The sequence below is a fragment of the Euphorbia lathyris genome, chromosome 8 (assembly GCF_963576675.1).
Source record: "Euphorbia lathyris chromosome 8, ddEupLath1.1, whole genome shotgun sequence".
NCBI lineage: Eukaryota > Viridiplantae > Streptophyta > Magnoliopsida > Malpighiales > Euphorbiaceae > Euphorbia > Euphorbia lathyris.
In genome coordinates, this window is record NC_088917.1 from 12,376,989 (window position 1) to 12,390,596 (window position 13,608).

General features: G+C 36.1%; 1 non-coding gene across 1 annotated transcript; it reads right to left on the minus strand.

The window, feature by feature from the left end:
- Positions 1 to 11,456: 11,456 nt before the first annotated feature.
- LOC136204295 (small nucleolar RNA R71) lies at positions 11,457 to 11,563 on the minus strand. The gene has a single exon (XR_010675141.1). It is a non-coding gene; the product is annotated as a small nucleolar RNA R71 (small nucleolar RNA).
- Between the last annotated feature and the right edge of the window lie 2,045 nt (positions 11,564 to 13,608).

Below are 13,608 nucleotides of genomic sequence, written 5' to 3' on the forward strand. Positions count from 1 at the left end.
TGATAAGTAGTGTGGTGTGTTAATAAGGAGGCTAAGGTTCGACCCACCCCAACAGCAGCGTTTTTTCTTAATTTTCATACTCAAAACTACGTAGTTTTGAGTGTTCTCACATAACAAAGTGTTCTCACCTAAAAAAAGGTTATCACAAGAGCCTTCCCCTATATATATATATATACAAACACACGAATTTTGCCCATTTTGGGGTTCTTAATGAGAATTTTATCTCATTTAGAACCCGGTTAAATATTATAATAGGAAAATGAAATAAACAAAATAATATAGCATTAGATTTTTGTCACACCAAATCTATATATATATATAAAAATGAAATAAACAAAATAATAGCAACTCTAATGGTGTATAAAAGGGACCAATTATTAATTTTAAAAAATTATAAAACACCTTCTAACCACTAGAGACATTCAATACCAAGTCTCTAAACTCTAACAAGTCGTCATGATTGACGACTTGCTAGAAAAAAATTGAGGGATAAATTTCATCAATGATGTATTGTCTCATTTCACACTTTGGTGTACAACCTTTAATTTGTCTCATTAATATATACGAACTTATAGGTGACCTCCCACTATGGTGTACAACAGGTAAAAATGACATGTCAACGCACCACCTCAGCTTTGACCGGTCAAAAAGTAAAAAAAAACACCACTTAATATAAAATTACTTGTATGCCCCTACCTCTCCATCTATTCATCTTCTTCCCTTCATTTATTTCTTTCTCTTCAAATTTCTTTCTCTTCAAATTTCTTTCTCTATAACTCCTCTTTCTCTCTCTTTAATCAAACTCTTATCAATTCTATTTCGCAAATATATAACAAGAATAATCATTCATTATAGAAATAATTTTATAATGATTGAAAATATACAATTCAAATTGAAAACTCTGTAGCATCTTAACATATATCATATATCAAGTACTTAACATGCAAATTGAAAGATTTACAGTTTAGATTTCACTATCAGGTAAACCATATGGTTGTCACAGGAAGTTAAATGACAATAATAACAATAATAAGCAGCAACTATTCCTGAGAAAGGCGATGACTTGGAAGGACAAGTTCATGCAAAATAAAACAAGTAATAATCATGGAGCTAGTACAGACTTCATTTTCCATGTTTATGGAAAGCTTGAACAACTCATAACAAACCACAACATATCAAAAACTGAAGCTGCTCTTAATAATTAGTAACTTGAAGGTAACTGATGAAGTCGATGAGGAACAACTATGTATCATCTTTTTCATTGCAACAAGTCTTAAAATCTTGTAGTTGCATCAAAAACACAATTGAGTTAGAAAATCCTTTGAACTTGCCTTTTTCAAAAAAATAAATAAATACAGTGTCAACAACTTCGCGAAAAATCGGCAAACATTAGATTCCATGGAATATCCGGCCAGTTGAGATTTGCAAATGATTATAAAATTATTTCTATATTGAATGATTATTCTTGTTATATATTTGCGAAATAGAATTGATAAGAGTTTGATTAAAGAGAGAGAAAGAGGTTAGAGAGAGAATTTGAAGAGAGAGAAAGAAATGGAGGGAAGAAGATGAATAGATAGAGAGGCAGGGGCATAGAAGTAATTTTATATTAAGTAGTTGAACTTTTTTTATTTTTTGACCGGTCAAACTTGAGGTGGTGTGTTGACTAAGCGTTGACCGGTCATTTTTACATATTGTACACCATAGTGGGAGGTCACCTATAAGTTCGTACATATTAGTGAGACAAATTGAAGGTTGTACACCAAAGTGTGAAATTGGACAAAAGTTGTACACCATTGATGAAATTTACCCAAGAATTGAGTGGGCCATATTTTTTATTGCTTTTTAAATTCATTTCAACAATGTATGATTTTTATTTTTCTTATTTTATATTTCGGTATTCAAGAAGAAGAAAGTTAGACAATTTACATTCCTTACACATCTTCTCGTTTGCTATTCAAACACCTAAACCTACCCATCTGCAATTATTCTATAATATCCAAAGATTTAACCGTCTGATCAAACTTATTTTTTTACAGTGGGTTCTAGATATGCTAATGTATATTTTGGTTAGTGTGATTTTGATTTGGAGTACTCAAGAATATGTTAGAGTTAAAAAGATTCTAAGTAAGAAATTGAATCATTAGTGTGTTGTTCTTTTTTTAGTTATAAAGGTAAATAACTATCAACTACTTTTTTGAATTTATATATATATATATATATATATATATATATATATATATATATATATATATAACTCAATATTTTTGAGAAATTGAATTTGTTTGAGTTTTACTAAGTATTTAATTAATTGGAATTTTATTATTTAGTTTTAGTACGAGTATAAACTATGTTAAAGTTCTCATTTTCTTTTAGAGGATAGGATTGGGGTTAGCTTTCCTAGGCTAATCCCGGTGTAGTTGCTTGTTTTGCTTTGCTTTCCTTTCATTTTCTACCAAAAAAAAAAACTATGTTAAAGTGTGTATATATATATATATATTCTCAATGGGTATTACCCATCCATGGGTACTATAGAAAAATGTGTACATTTATTATGGGTGACTTGAAATTATCAAATTAATAAATTAGTATTAGATTAATAAAAATTTAAGTTTGTAATGTTTTTCTTTTCATAATTCCACAAATATTTATTGTTGTGGTGCACTAAAATACATGTTGGAAATTTATTAAATTTTTTTTTACCGTAAAACCATTTGGATTTAAAGGTAGAATGGTTTTTTGTTTCTTAAAAATACTATTTTGACCTTAAGTAACTTTACATGAATTTCTTTATTTTTTTTAACCAAAATGGTTAAATACAATTTTAATTATAATATTTTTTTTTTCAAAGAATGACTAGATAAAATCTAAGGTTGTTCTTTTTATTTATTATTCTAAATTTTTATTTTTTGAGATAAGGGAAAATTTAATTATAACATTTCAAGCAAAATGTGTATTTAGAGGTGTTTGTTTCAGCCTTTTGAAATGGTGCAAATTTAACCCTAACATTTTTAAAGAAGATAAACTTTATCCATGTACTATCAAAATTTTGAAAAGACTGGTTGAACTGTTATTTAACTGTCACATCAGACCTTTCAAACAAGGTTTTTAATAAATTGAAGCAGTTTCGTACATTTTGGGCTAGTGTTTTGTAACTATAATAACACATAAATGTTTTAGACATGTTAACAAAAAAAATTGTGATGAACTTATATGAAGCATATTTCATTTTTAGGATTTTAACATAATTTTTTTAATTTTGTTAGTAATACACTGAATATCTTAGGCGTAATTGATATTTGGAAGATTTGAAGTGATAGTTGAATACCAGTCAAACAGTTTTTTCTACTTTTCGATAATGTAAGAGCTAAAATTGTTTTTGATTGAAAATGTTAGGGTTAAATTTGCACAATTACAACGTTAAGAATAAATCCGCACTTTCCTCAAAATATTAGAATTAAATTTGGTTTTTATCCCTAATTTTTTTTGTGAAATTTATTTAATTTTGCTCATACTTTTGTTGAATTTATAATTTAATATCTAATTAGAGTATACATGATTATAATTTAAAATTTAAAGATTATCATATAAAATTAAAATTAAAATTAAAAATTAAAACGTTGGAAATTTAAAATGCATCTATTAGTTTACATGGTTTAAGAGATTATACAGTAAAGAGCGCGTATAAGTGTCTGTCGAGGTTGGCCTCTGATGCATTGAACTGGTGTTGGAACCGATTATGGCAGTTGAAAGCTCCTCCAAAGGTCCGTAATCTGCTATGGAGGGCCTCGAAAGGTATTCTTTCTACTTCTGTTACACTTCTTGGGAGGAAAGTTAATATTAATCCTATGTGTATTGATAGAGGCGTTTCGTCCCTATCTTTTAGCGTGATTTACGGTTTAGTTTTAGATGAAATAAATAAGTTTAATTGTAAAAATAGAGTGTTTTAAATAAAATAACGAAATAAAAATAAATTCCGTACTTACGGTTAATTTTTCCTATTTTTGATTTAATTAGAAATAAAAACATCAAGCTAACTCGGCTCTCGAGAATTGTGTTTCAGGTACGAGCAAGGAGTGAAATTCCACCAACATACTTGGGGCATACCTCCCTTTACACGGGGCGTAGAACATTTGGTCAGAAATAATTGTTCAATCCATAGGCACCACGTGGGATCTAGTCACCAATACGCGGGGCGTATCAACCACCACGCGAGGCGTGGAAACATGTGTCAGAAATGATAAGCCTAATCCTGAAAGTCAGACTTTATGGTCTCCCTGAGTCAACTACCCTACGCGGGACATACCACCTTACACGCGAGGCGTGTAAGGAAGTTCTTCAATGCAAAAAGCTCAGAGACTCATTCACGCGGGGCGTGCCTCGACTACGCAAGGCGTAAAAGGGCCAGATCAAGCAATAAAATCTCAGAAACTCAAACACGCGAGGCGCATCCCAGTCCACGCGAGGCATGATTGAGACAACAAGATCTGGATTTGGTCCACATGCAAGAGATTTCTGACGGAATGGGCAATTACGCGGGGCGTACTCCACCATATGCGAGGCGTATCATGGGAAATCTGCACAAAATCATGTTCCTCCATGCTTGTATCTTATGAAATTACAACTTTGCCCTAGCCTGATGTGAATAAATAAGGGCTGAATCTACTCTTTTTGAGACACCTTTGATATACCATTGTTATTATAGTTTAAGTTCTTGTTATTTTGTTGGAGATTGTAGTTTACATAACAATTCTCTTCCACCTTGAGAGCTTGTTCGTTGATCCCGGCATTCCATCAAAGTTCCGTTCCATCTCCGTTCACCAAGCTCGAAAGCTCCACCTCCAAGTCCTAAGAGACGGCCTTGAGTCCGGTTAGCTAGTTCTGAGGGTGGATTCTTCCCTTTTTACTTGCTAACTAGCTTGCACTCTTCCTATGTACTAGGCTTGGTTGTAATTCACATTTACATTCTCCATATTTATAATTTATGATTCATAATCTCTTTCTCTATATTTGTGTTGATGTTTGCTACTTGTTTTGATACTCGTAATTGATTATTGTGTAGGAGAACGTGATTTCCGACGCCATTCGGGCTATCTTTAGGGATTCATAGGTGTTGCCTTACCGGAAGTGACGCTCCGGAAACCGTAGGAATTGACAAACTAGGGAACTTACGGGCCCTAATTTCTGGTCCCAAGCATTAGACATGCCTTGACTAGGAACCACGTAGTCTAAGTACTTCACAGATCGGTCACACTACATGTAGTCGTCATTGCAAGAGTAAAACCTTAACCGTTTATATATTGAGAGTTGTTATTTGTCATATTTATAACTTATCGCCATCCATATCATTTCGCGGAGTTTTGTTATATAAAGTTGTCTCACTCGTAGTTAGGAATAGTTTGTAGTTGTTCCCCGAATCAACTCAAAGTATTCACCGCTTAGATAACGTATAAAACTGAGTCGTCTAATACTTGTAGTTATAAATCCCGTGGATTCGATACCCGGTCTTAACCAGATTATTACTTGATACGACGGGGTACACTTGCCCCTAAGTAGTGGCGTCTAGTAGAGTTAGAGCATTTAGAAAGATCACATCCATAGTCGTAATGCACTTATCGTAATATACATTTCGTCGTAGAAAAGCTCTACTAGCCGTAACTCGCATCAAGTTTTTGGCGCCGTTGCCGGGGATTTATAATTTCTTGCAATATTAGACAAAAACGTTTTACTGTTAGTCTAGGCATTATTTTTGTATAAATTGTTTATATATACTTTCCATATATACTTGGTACTAACCATTTTTTTCTTGTTTCTAATCATTTCATTTATTTATTTTATGCACACCCGATCTCGTAGTGATACTCTCGTTCCTATTGATCTTGAAATTGAACGTACTCTTTGTAGGATTCGGAGAGAGAAAATGGCAAACCTCAACAATGAAGCTAACCAGCCCGAGGTCAACCAAAGGCCGCCGGTGCAACCCGTGAATAACAACCGCAATGGTGGAGGCAATGACATGCGCTCAATGATGGAGATCCTTGCTCCGCACCGACCTCAAAACCGCAATGGAATCATTGCCCCCACCATCTCGGCCAACACATATGAAATCAAGACTAGCATGATCCAACTCATCCAACAACTTGGCCAGTTCGGAGGAGAACCACATAAGAACCCTAACGAACATTTAGATAAATTTCTTATATGTGCCGAAACTTCTCGGCAAAACGGTGTACCGGTTGAGGCCGTCCGAATGAAATTGTTTCCTTTTTCCTTGACAGGGCAAGCGTTGGAGTGGTTGCACTCGTTCGAGGCGTGTTCGATTACGTCATGGGTGGAACTTGAGAAGGAGTTCCTTTCGTACTACTTCCCGCCCTCCAAAACGGTTAAGTTGAGAAATGATATCACGTCCTTTAGGCAACTTGAATACGAGGCCCTCCATTCAGCTTGGGCCAGGTTCCGGAAGTTGCTCCGAAATTACCCCCACCATGACATTCCTAAACATGATTTGGTAAGTACCTTCTACCATGGTTTAACTCCCACTAATTGTGCAACTGTTGATTCTGCCGCAGGTGGGGATTTGTTTCGAAAATCGGCAAGCGAGGCCTACGAGCTCATCCATGAATTAGCTAGGAAAAGTGTCCAATGGCAAGAAGATCGGCTTGCCGGGCCCTCGCGACATCAAACTTTTGCCGTAGAAGATGAGGCTCCTAAGATCTCCATGAGCAAGATGAGTAAAAAGCTAGACGCCTTAATGGCACAATTGAGCCTCCAGAATACAACACAAGCCCTATTGTGCTCACATTGCAGTGGTGACCACCATGGTAAGGATTGTCAAGCCGGAAGCCCTTTCGCCGGTGATGCTGAGAGCGTAAGTTATGTAGGGGGAAAACCGAGGTATAATTCTAATTACAACTCCTTTCATAACTCGAATGCTTATCACCACCGTGATAATAATAACAGCGGATGGAGGCCTCAACACCAACACCCGAGTTTGTCTTATGGCAACAATCAAAAGGTGTTGAAGCCCCCATCCGGATTTCATAATGAGTTCAGGGAGCAAGGTTTGGGCCAATTCCCCAATGACCAAGGAGGACAAGGTTTTAAACCTCCTAGCAACGCGCAAGACTCTATGGTAATTAATCTCCTACGAGAAATATCTTCCCGTCTTACTGACAATGAAGCTTTTTACAGGGATTTGGGACATCAAGTGGCCCAATTAAGTCGCCAACGACAAGAGGAACAATATGCATTTTTCCCGATTAACACCGAACAAAACCCGAGACCAAAGAACCGGGAGACCTCACAAGCAATAACTCTCCGTAGCGGTAAGGGTTTGGAACCACCGGTTCCAAAGGCGACTACAACCGCTCCAAAGGTAAGTGACGAACCGAAAGTGGTAAGCAACCCTGGTTCGGATCCAAAACCCACGACTTCCTCGGATAAGAATAAGAATGTGTGTGATCCAATTGGGGCTTACGTACCGAAGCTCCCTTTTCCACAACGACTTAAAAAGGAAAAATTGGACCATCAATATGGCAAGTTTTTGGAAATCTTTAAGAAACTTCACATTAACATTCCGCTTGCGGAGGCATTAGAACAAATGCCCACCTATGCGAAGTTTCTTAAGGAAATCCTCGCCAAAAAGAGGAAGTTAGAATATAACGAAACGGTAGCGCTTACGGAGGAATGCTCCGCGATTATAACGAATAAACTCCCACCTAAACTTAAGGATTTAGGAAGTTTTTCTATCCCATGCACGATTGGAAATGTTGAGTTTAGTAGAGCCTTATGTGATTTAGGTGCTAGTATCAATTTAATGCCTTTGTCTGTGTTTAGGAAACTCGGCTTGGGAGAGCCAAAGCCTACCAATATAACACTTCAATTGGCCGATAGATCCATTGCCTGGCCAAAGGGAGTTGTGGAGGATGTCTTAGTGAAAGTGGACAAGTTCATTTTCCCCACCGATTTTGTGGTGCTCGACATAGCGGAAGACGATTCGGTACCAATCCTCCTAGGATGACCATTTCTTGCAATGGGTAGGACTCTCATTGATGATTTTCGACGCCATTCGGGCTATCTTTAGGGATTCATATAGGTGTTGCCTTACCGGAAGTGACGCTCTGGAAACCGTAGGAATTGACAAACCACGGAACTTACGGGCCCTAATTTCTGGTCCCAAGCATTAGACACGCCTTGACTAGGAACCACGTAGTTTAAGTACTTCACGGATTGGTCACACTACACGTAGTCGTCATTGCAAGAGTAAAACCTTAACCGTTTATATATTGAGAGTTGTTATTTGTCATATTTATAACTTATCGCCATCCATATCATTTCGCGGAGTTTTGTTATATAAACTTGTCTCACTCGTAGTTAGGAATAGTTTGTAGTTGTTCCCCGAATCAACTCAAAGTATTCACCGCTTAGATAACGTATAAAACCGAGTCGTCTAATACTTGTAGTTATAAATCTCGTGGATTGTATACCCGGTCTTAACCGGATTATTACTTGATACGACAGGGTACACTTGCCCCTAAGTAGTGGCGTCTAGTAGAGTTAGAGCATTTAAAAAGATCACATCCATAGTCGTAACGCACTTATCGTAATATACATTTCGTCGTAGAAAAGCTCTACTAGCCGTAACTCGCATCATGTATGCTTTGCAATAGTGAGGTTGAATCTATTTTGCATGCTCTCTGAACCTATCCTCATGCTGTGGCTATTTGGAATCAATCCAATGATATCAATTTCACCAGTTTTCAGTTTGATAATTTTTTGAATTGGATGAACTTCGTGTTTAGAAGGTTAACGTTGGAAAAATGTGATGTTTGGGCTATGACTGTTTGGGGAATTTGGCTTGATCGGAATCGGTTTGTTTGGGAGGGGGCTCGGTTACCGCCTAATACCGTGTTTAGTCTTAGTTGCCTGGGGATCCAAGAATGGCAGGATGCGCACCGGAAAAACTACCAGCCTTCGAGTTATATTGGCGGTTCTATGAGGGATGAAGGTCGGGTCACGTCTCGCTGGATTAAACCAACCAATTTTGAGTTTAAACTCAATGTCGATGCGTCTGTTGTTGCGGGTTCTGGTCTGCTCGGTACGAGACAGAGATGGAGTTTTTCAGCATGCTTTTTCTAAGCGTATACGAGGTAACTTTACTCCTAGAGATGGGGAAGCATTGGGAGTAAAGGAAGCACTTAGTTGGCTAAAGAGTCTTGGTTTGGACAAATGCGAAGTTGTTAAGCCCAAAATATACCTAAAATATCATATATAAATACGTTAAATTTACATTGAAAACATGCTAATTATATTCATTTGGAATACTTTTACGTCTTTATTTACTTCTTTGATGCAAGGTACTTAATTATTTGGTTAAATCCAAATAGGAGCTAAAACGGAGCTAAAATGGAGGAAAAACCTAAAAAACGTACCAAGAATACATATCAGTCAGAAGAACGCTCAAGGAGGACGAGAAACAGTCGAGAGACGGGGAGACAAGTCTCTGTCGCGACTGAGATTTTCATAATCTCAGTCGCGACTTACGAAAGGCGTCACGAAAAAAAATGCAATTTCAACTCGCCCCTGCACCCCTTGTCGCGACTGAGATTTTCAGAATCTCAGTCGCGACAGCGAAGCATTCTGCACATATTTGACATGTTTTAATTCGAGAAACGCGTCTGTTCGTTTGGATAAAAATGACCCTTCACCAACGGACACAACCCATCATTTACAACCCTTTAACAACTATAAATAAGTGATCCATTTCAGAAATTTAAGTTGTTGGTTAAGTTAGAAAAGTTAGAGAAGAGAGTTATTATGTTGAGTTTCTGATTCAGAAAAGAATCAGAAAGTTAGATTTCATTTCTGTAAACAAACTTGATGTACACAAGTTGTTATTAGATTAGTTATAAACACAGTATTAGTTTAGTTTCAAAGGTAGATCAGAGACAAGTTTTCATTCTGGTAGTGGACTGACCAGTCTCTATTCCGAAGATTCAGCGAGAAGAATTAACGGCTGAAGCGTATAGGGTCTGACAAACCTACGGAGTTTGAGGGAAAGATTGACAACCCGGATCTCAAAGTTTTCATCGCAATGCTCTCCATGTTTCTACTTCTCTGTTAACTTGTGAAGATTCATATTTCATTAATGATATATTTATTTTATTCAATACATTCTTTTTGTTGTTATTTTGACATTGTTCTGACAAAATGATTTTCAAAATGATAAATTGGTGTTTTTATTAAAACGTTCTATTCCATCTTATTCATATAAGAACTTTGTTGAACACTTGACAGATTTAGTTTTTATAGATGACATGATCGCTGATCGCGACTTATCAGATATAAAATACTAATTTGATTAAGGTAGAAATCTGCTCCGAACCAGAGAGATTTCTACGGTTCAAAGCCATTTAATTGAATAAATTCCTATATTATTACATGTCCATAGTCTTACCAAAGTTAAAGTTGTTTTCTTTGCTTTATGAAAGTAAGTTTTATACCTTCTATTTATTCCAATTACGGAAGTATCTGTCTTGTAATCAAAATCTCAAGACGGAATTATTCTCCAAACTCAATATAATATTCTTATCTAATCCTAATTTACCCGAACCAATTCAATCAATTAAACGAATTTCTTTTGTTAAACATAAACACGTGATTAAAACTGAATTAAATAAGTTTTAGTTAAAAAGTGTTCCCTGTGGGTTCGATATCTTTTATTACTACAAGCGTATACCGTGCACTTGCCGAAATCGCTCAACAAGTTTTTGGCGCCGTTGCCGGGGAACGCCAAAATTTTAGATTTTTCGTGTTTTATTTCGAATCTAGGTTTATTCATACTTATTTTAATTTTTGTAATTTAATAATTTTCAATTACTAATTTATTTATTTTTCAAATTCTGTTTTGTAGGTAGTTTCGGTTCGTGCAAGATTTCAAGTTCATGCGCAGTTCTCGAAGTTCAGGCATTGTACCAGACCCTATAGACCCAGAAATTGAGAAAACCATTAGGAAGAACAAGAAAAACAAGAAAAACAAAAATAAGACTCCAGTAAAAACATATACCGAGCCAGAAAAAATGGCAGACCCACCAACACTTATGGATTACGCTAGGCCAGGTGTGGCCGGTGTAACCAATAGTATCGTTAGACCCAGAATCACCGCAAACCAATTTGAAATTAAGCCAGCTTTGCTTAATATGTTGCAAAATAATGTAACATTTTACGGGTTACCTAACGAAAATCCTAACACCCATTTAACAAATTTCCTTGAAATTTGTGACAGTTTTAAAATCCCAGATGTGACTGCAGAAGCAATCAAACTTCACCTCTTTCCTTTCACTTTGAAGGATAGAGCCAAAGAATGGTTAACTTCTATGCCAGCCGCAACTTTTGCCACTTAGGAACAATTAGCCCAAGCATTTTTATCAAAATATTTTCCTTTAGCAAAAACCGCAAGAGTCATAAAGGAGTTAACATCTTTTTCTCAAAATGATAATGAGACTCTTTATGAAACTTGGGAACGTTTTAAGGAACTTCAACGTTTATGCCCACACCACCAATTACCCACTGAACTTTTAATGCAAACATTTTACAATGGACTAAATCCTACAACTAGGGGTTCATTAGATGTTATGTCGGGAGGGCTATTTATGAAGAAAACATCAGCCCAAGCGAGAGAACTTTTGGAGGAAATGGCAATCAACAGCAGTATGTGGCCCGCGGTATGTGGACATATACTGGTGGCAAAACCATCATCCTCAACCACACCATCAATTAAAGGTATAGTTGAACTTGATCCAATCGCGATGCTACAAGCCCAATTTTCTGCTTTATCGCACAAAATTGACAAGTTTATGGCACCACGCGATACCAATGGTAATCCAATCGAAACGGATGTGGATTACGAAAACATGAGTGAGATAGAACAGGTAAATTTTGTCCAATGGCAAAACCAAACTAATAATCCTTATTCTAATACTTATAATTCTGGATGGAGGAATCATCCTAACTTTAACTGGAAAGATAACAATAACAATAATGCAAGTTCTAATCAAAATCGTGCTACTAATTATCAAAATCAGTCAAGAGATACGATTAGCACTTTATCTTCTAAAATCGACAAGTTTATAGATGCTATCAGTGGAAAAATAAGTAATCGCGACGATGGTTTTAAACGGATCGAAAATAAATTCGACCAGCTTATTAAAAACCACTCATCTAACATCCATAATTTGGAGGTTCAAATTGGTCAACTTGCTAAATCAATTCCATCCCGAAAAGAGGGAAGTCTTCCCAGCCATACGGAAGAAAATCCGAAAGAGCAGGTAAAGGCTATCACTCTTCGTTCAGGGAAAAATTATCAAGGGCCGGAAATGCCCAATGATGCAACATTACCAAGAACTGATTTATCAAAATCCAAAGAAGATATCTTAAACACAAATACTTCACCATTTGACACAAATACCAAAACTTTTGTACCCAAACCACCTTTTCCGCACAAAGTCCGAAATAAGGACTATGACAAACAACTTCTAACGTTTTTGGATAAACTTAAAAATTTGCACATCAATTTAACGTTCATGGATGCAATCACACAAATTCCTAACTATGGTAAGTTTTTAAAGGATTTAATTTCAAAGAAAATCAGTTGGGAAGGAATTTCATCCATTTCGTTAACTGAAGATTGTAGTTCAATCGTGTCAAGTAATTTGCCCACTAAACTCAAAGATCCCGGATGTTTTACTATTCCGTGTAAGTTGGGAGACATTGAATTCCCAAGTTGTCTTTGTGATTTAGGAGCAAGTATTAACTTAATGCCGTTGTCTATTTTTAACAAGTTAGGTTTAGAAGAAGATATCAAACGTACCAAGATGGTTTTGCAATTAGCGGATCAAACCACTAAGAGACCATATGGTATAATTGAAGATGTTTTGGTCAAAGTCGATAAATTTATTTTTCCTACCGATTTTGTTATATTAGACTTTGCATATGATGTAAATTGCCCTTTAATTTTCGGTAGACCGTTTATGAACACGAGACGCGCTCTAGTAGATGTGTCGGAAGGGAAGGTAGTTTTAAGGATAAGAGAAGATAAGATCGAGTTTAATATGAACAAAGCGATGAAATACCCTATGGAGGAATTCGCTTGTATGAAACTTGATTTAATCGAGGAATGTGTCAATGACGTTATTCAGAGTGAAGAAATAATTGAACCTATAATAGGTGAGGAATTAGATGATAAGGACCTAGAGCCTTTGATTCGAGAAGATGGACCAGTTCCGCCTTCAATTGTAACACCCCCTAAATTAGAACTTAAAGAGTTACCCAGTCATTTGAGGTACGCTTTCTTAGGAGAAGGTGATTCTCTACCTATAATTATTTCTAACAAGTTGAAAGAAGTTGTTAGAAATAGGATAGGAAGTATGGGATGGCAAATTTCAGACTTAAAAGGAATTAATCCTAGTATCGTAATGCATAGAATTCACTTAGAAGAGGATAAGCCACCTAAGGCGGATAGGCAAAGACGCTTAAATCCGAACATGAAAGAAGTAGTAAAAAATGAGATTACTAAACTTTTAGACAATGGAATCATTTATCCGATTTTAG